Raw genomic sequence first — 6,395 nt, 5'->3', positions numbered from 1 at the left:
ATGGCTGCATAATATTCCATTGGAAATACACAAGTATTTAGCCAAAGACTATTTCTAACCCCAACATGGCACAATGTGTGCTGTAAATCAAAGGGTGGGATAGAGTGGGAGGACAGTGAGACAACATGAATGTTTCACCTCTAACCTGTGAACAATGACGTGAGCAGAACTGTAGCAAGAAGAACGGTGTGGGAATCCCCGCACCTGCACTTTAAGAGCTATCATCTTGTGCAAATTACCTAGCTTAAGTTTCTGTGTCTTCATCTGCTGCACAAAAGGGATAATGATACCTACACCTCATCATTCTTTATTTTTTAAAGATTTATTTATTTATTTGAGAGAGAGAGAGAAGCAGACTCCCATCTCAGTGGGGAGCCAGATGCGGGGCTCGATCCCACGACCCAGAGATCATGACCTGAGCCAAAACCGAGAGTCAGACACTTAGCCAACTGAGCCACCCCAGCAACCCTCTCATTATTCTTTATAATGACTCCAGGAAACAAATTCATCAGGACTTTTTCTCTAAAAGAGAGACAAACCTCAATGCATATTGGCTTAATTAACAACAACAAATTTATTATTTCGATTACTGTCAGATTCAGCGGCTTCTGGTGCACCTGGATTCAGGTATATATTCAAATGAAGGTGCCACCATACTACGTCTCCAAAGCTTGACTCGGCTTTCCTTTGCGCTGGTTTGATTCCTACGCAGGCCATTTCCTTCCCAACGAGGATAGCTCCTAGCACTTTAAGACTTAGATCTTGCTATCTTGACTTCTGCTGAGTTAGAGCGTCTCTCCCAAAATTCCAGCAGAAGTCCCTGAAATGCCTTTCGTTGGCTTAGTTTGGTCAAGTGTTGTTTTCTAGAGCCAGGATATCAAGTGCGTGGACTGATCCTCTAAAGAAATGCCAGGTTTAATAAAAAAAAAAAAAAAGAAATGCCAGGTTTACCAAAAAATGAAACAACAAACAAACAAACAACAAAACAAAAACTCCATCAGAATAGATAAAATATCTAGAACGGTGGTTGGCACATAGTAGCTATCAATAAGTGTATGTTAATTTAAAGATAGCATCTCCTCTTCAAACCTTCAGATATGTAGAGAAACCAGCTTTCGGTGAAGTTTTCCAAGGCCACACATCCATGACGATCTGTTTCACCTCAGGGAACCCCTAGGGAGAGATGACCACATATACGACATTTAGCGTGACTCAATTTTTAGGATAGAGGCTGTTCCGATTTTCCCCCAAAGAGCACAGTGAAATCTAAGTCAATGATAAGTTGATGAATAACATGTGGGGGTTTTTTGTGGATTATCATAACACTAGCAGAAATTCCTCTTTTGTTCCGTTATACTGGAAGTATGGCTATAGAGGCCGAAAGAAAGCAAGTATTTACTCCCACGTAGTACAGTGAAACAGAATATAATAGGTCTCAACCAAACTATTCCCAACTACCAGTATAGTCATTATTACGATGATTATGATGTCTATGAGAACTTACCCTTCATCAATAATTAAAGATGTCCAGTATAAGCCGGAATCATTGGCAGTGCGGTGACTACAGTAGTTATCGATGACAGAAACATTACATCACAATGTCAAGGTCTCTATAAGAAGTTATGCCACTGTGCTTTGGCTCACCTTTGTCAAGTATCTCTTTCCCTGAGTACAGCTTTTGGGTAAGTGAAGACAAACCAATTAAACAGAATCTACAGAATCTACTGAACGGAGATAAAGCTAAATTCAGTTATCAACTCCCTTTAAGGATTTCAACGTAAAGTGTAAACACTGCTGTGTTTATTTCAAATTCCTATGTGTGAGATGACTGTGTTTCCTCTACGTAAAAATATTTAGGCTAAAGTTTAGCAACTGGAAGGCACTCGAAAGAGGCTTTCTCTTTTTATGTCCCATTGACATTTTCAGTCTATTAACTTGCATCAGTACTGAAGCTAAGTCAAAAGAGGTTAAGCCCCATAATCTCTGGAAATGAGACTGTTCTATGAGGACTTAAAGGGTAATCTGGCCACATGTGAAAGTCATCATCATATTCAACATCTGCATGACACGAAATTAAGTCTCTGAAACACGCCAAAAAAATACCAATTCATGTCATTCCCTGAGGTGGTAATGGGATGGTGCAAGAACTTGGACAGGAGACAGGTTGGGCGGCCCAGGGACTGCCCATGGAGGGGACTCTCCTCAGACACCTAGGTGGTGGAGATGAGCAGAGCCAGTGCCTAGAAAGGTGATGACAAGAGGAAGCCAAGGAGCCTTTTTGCCTTTGGAAGCTGCTTTAAGGATTATGCCTCATCGCTGACATCCCCATCCCCAGCCCATTACCTTATTAAAATACTGAGTTGAAAGTCACCGTGACCCTTTCTGGCCAGACCTGATATCCTTCCTCCAATCCTCATTCTTTTCATTCCTACTCAGTCATTTGACCCTGTTTTGAACACTCAGTGTTTCTGAGGTACTCACTCTCCGCTACCCTCCTCCTTAGGCCCCCTCTCTGCTGCTTCTGTGTTGTTTTTATGGGAGCCTGTCACCAACTCTTCGCTGTGAATAATCCTCAAGTGTTAGCCCAGTCATGACATACTCCCATTTCCTTTATTCCCATTTGTTGAGCTCACAAGATTCTGTTTCCTTTAATCATCAGAACACATGTACCCTGCCCCACCAGTTCAGGTACTAATTCAGGCTCCTGATAAAATACAGCCTTAGACTGATCCCTTCACTGTATGTGTGAATCTGTGTGACTCTGTCTCAGTCTCTGTGTGCATAAATCACATTTGCTCGTTCAGACTGGAAAGGCTTAAAAACAGAAAATATGAGTGGTGACTTGTGCACATATTTTGGGTTTTTTTGTTGTTTTTTTTTTTAAAGATTTTATTTATTTATTCATGAGAGACACAGAGAGAGAGAGGCAGAGGGAGAAGCAGGCTCCCAAGGAGCAGGGAGCCCGATGCGGGACTCGATCCCAGGACCCTGGGATCATGACCTGAGCCGAAGGCAGACGCTTAACCATCTGAGCCACCCAGTCACCCTGTGCACATATTTTGAAGTCAGATCTGTGTTCAAATAGTGCTGTTCCTCATAAAGAATGTGTGCAGCTCACCAAAGCTCTCTGAAACCAACATTCTTCATCTTTAAAATGTAAATAACAATAATAGTTAAGCTGAGAGGGAATAAGAGAGTAAACGAGAAGATTTATATAAAATATATAGCATATACTGGACTCTCAATGAATCATTTCTTCCTGTGTTTTTAATGTCTCTCGTATCATCCATTCTAGAAGCACAATCGTTGAGCTCAATTTTGGTTTGACTGATTGACTGAAACTAACAAGATTAAGACAGTTGAGATGTACTCGCTAACCAACCAAAATTCCGTACCACATCATCTCAACATGGTCAATAATAAAAGTATTTATCTCAGTAAATCACTTAAGTTACTCATCGATATTTTGTTTTTTAAGAAAATGCCAAGGAAAATAGGCTCACAGTACTTTTCATGAGTCTTTTAAGTACTAATAAAGTTATTCCTGGTGTTATTTACAAGGGTCCATAATGTGAAAAATACAACATCTAGTTTCTATTTAATGACTTCATTTACTGTGAGTTATTTTATTTAGCCTTAATTTTTAGTGGTAATTAGAGATGGTAAACGTTGCCAAAGGAGAGTGTATACCAACACAGAAAACAGAGGTAAAGATAAAGGAATTCCTTCAAATAAAACCTGGCATCTTGACATCAAATCCTAAATATCAGGCAGGAGTGATTTTCTCCTGGTAAAACCACAGGACTTGAAACTCAGTGCCCCAGTGATCCAGCCTCATGGAAATAAATGTATTCCTCAACCCGAAAGTATCCAGGCCCCTCATTAGCTGAGGTGGAGGTAATTGTTTATAATAGCACTTACTGGTAAAGAGGAAGGAGTGAAACCCTAGCCGTGCACTTAGGCGGGTTTTACTTGGATGCTGAAGTGTTCAGGGCAGTGACTCAGAGCATTGTGATGGCGCAGCTGTCTGCAGGCGGGCCCCCTGGGGTGCACTCACGCCTGGAGCCCTTGCCAGAGGGAAGACTAACGGGGAGGGGACCGTCATGTCATGACTCACCACCAGTGAGAGAGAAAAACGGCTCGTGCCTTTCTCTCCAATACCTCGAGGTTCACTGTCGCTGATTCCCAAAGTGCATACTCCCAGTCCGGGTAACGGCCACTCACACGGTCTAGTGCTCAGCCTGTGAAAACCATCCCACTGGCCATCTTCAGGGAGAGCTCGGGAATCTCCTTCTAATATACTGACCTAATTTATATTTTTCTGGGAGCCACTCAGTCACTGGGGAAAGAAGTCTGCTTCACTGGACACATTTATTTTTACATCCATGTCTCCTTTGTCTTAGGAATGTTTCATGTAAATCACTCCAATCAGATAAGATGAACAGCATAAAAAGCATTTACCAAGGCAGATAAGCATGCAACACTTACCAGCAGGTCCAATCAGCTATATGCTCCTTTATCATAGGGAGCCACTTCTATTTTCTAAAGTCTATGTTAATATTTATTATTTTGGAGCCTCTCAGAAGGATGGGGAAGCAATACATAATGAACAGACTCCAAACCTGGTCATAAAACCATATGAATAAGCTCCCTGTATAATATGCCATTTTTTATCTTGGCATTTTATTTTTGACTTAAGTGCAAAAATATTGTCTTTATAAATTATTCTTCTTAACAATTTGCTTTATTTCTCTTTTAAAAATATAGCTTGCCTAAGCTGGTGCAGCCTCTCTGGAAAACAGTATGGAGTTTCCTCAAGAAGTTAAAAATAGAGCTACCCCACGACCCAGCAATTATACTACTAAGTATTTACCCCAAAGATACAAATGTAGTGATCCGAAGGGGCACGTGCACCCCAATGTCCACAAAGGCCAAACGATGGAAAGAGCTAAGATGTCCATCAACAGATGAATGGATAAAGAAGTTGTGGTATATATATACTCAGCCATCAGAAAGGATGAATACTCACCATTTACATCGACACGGATGGAACTGGAGGAGATTATGCTGAATGAAATAAGTCAAATAGAAAAAGACAATTATCATATGGTTTCACTCATATGTGGAATTTAAGAAACAGAGCAGAGGATCATAGAGGAAGGGAGAGAAAACTGAATGGGAAGTCATCAGAGAGGAAGAAAAATCATGAGACACTCTTAACTCTAGGAAACAAACTGAGGGTTGCTGGAGGGGAGGGGAGGGGGATGGGGTAACCAAGTGATGGACCTTAAGGAGGGCACGTGATATGATGAGCACTGGGTGTCATATGCAACGGATGAATTACTGAACACTACATCTGAAACTAATGATGTACTGTATGTTGGCTAATTGAATTTAAATAAAAAAATAAATATAGAGCTTGCCTAAATGTATATAAATATATTGCTTGCCTAAGGATGCCCTTATAGACATTTGCATTCATTCACAAATTAAACCAAACTAGGGTTAAAGACTACAGGCCTAAAAAGTACATTGTTTTGCTTGGATTCGGACAGACTATATAAAACAGTCGTGTTTGTTTGATAATTCTCTGAATATGCCACCTCCTTCCAGAAGCCTTTTCTGACCCTTCCCAATGAGGATTAGGACCTTCCTCTTTGTGCTCCCATGGCACTCTCTCCTTACCTGTATTTATCTGGTATCTGTTTCCTCCTCTAGACTATGGTTCCTTGTGGCAGGGACATTACATTCTTTGTCTCACCAGCATCCAGTAAAATATCTGACCACTGGTGAGTGCTTAAAAACTGTTCACAAAAAAATAAATAAATAAGTAAATAATTTTTTTAAAAAGGTTCACAAAAATAAGTAAGTGTTCACAAGATGAATGAACAGTCTAAAATTATTATTCTGTGGGTTTCCAGTCTATCCATTTATAAGAAAAAAAAATTTTTTCTGACAACAGTGAAAGCAACATAATTGGCCAATTGATGAGTTAGTCATTAAGACCATCCAGTCATGGACTATTTGATGATTTAGCTCCTGGTCTACAAATAGGCCACTTTAAAGGCTTGAAGTGATGGACTGAATTTTACCCGACAGTATGAAAATTGTTGACATTAACAACTGGAACCCCATACACAGTCTTCAAAGTGTTCATGATAAGTAGATGCCGAGAAAGGAAATCATCTTTATATGAATCTCAATGTCTGGGTTTTGAAATTCGGAGCAGAGAGGCGGGGGGTGGGGGGGTGGGGGGGGGTGGGGGGGCATTTTATATTGAGAATGGAAAGTCAGGAGCCTTGGTGAGCCGAGCATGTGTTGCAATTGCTTCCAGGGAACATCGTCAGACCAATAGCAGTTTGCAGAGAACTTTTATGGATGGTATAAATACTTTG

General features: G+C 40.6%; 1 long non-coding RNA gene across 1 annotated transcript; it reads right to left on the bottom strand.

Annotated features, from left to right (window-relative positions):
* Positions 1-550: 550 nt before the first annotated feature.
* On the bottom strand, positions 551-2,613 carry LOC145720292 (uncharacterized). Its single transcript, XR_014143214.1, has 4 exons — positions 2,344-2,613; positions 1,505-1,675; positions 1,090-1,173; positions 551-898 (listed from the first exon to the last, which is right to left on the bottom strand). It is a non-coding gene; the product is annotated as an uncharacterized LOC145720292 (long non-coding RNA).
* Positions 2,614-6,395: the final 3,782 nt, after the last annotated feature.

The sequence above is a fragment of the Leptonychotes weddellii genome, chromosome 2 (assembly GCF_054177405.1).
Source record: "Leptonychotes weddellii isolate Sample4059 chromosome 2, ASM5417740v2, whole genome shotgun sequence".
Lineage (NCBI taxonomy): Eukaryota > Metazoa > Chordata > Mammalia > Carnivora > Phocidae > Leptonychotes > Leptonychotes weddellii.
This window is presented reverse-complemented; position numbering and strand designations above follow the sequence as displayed.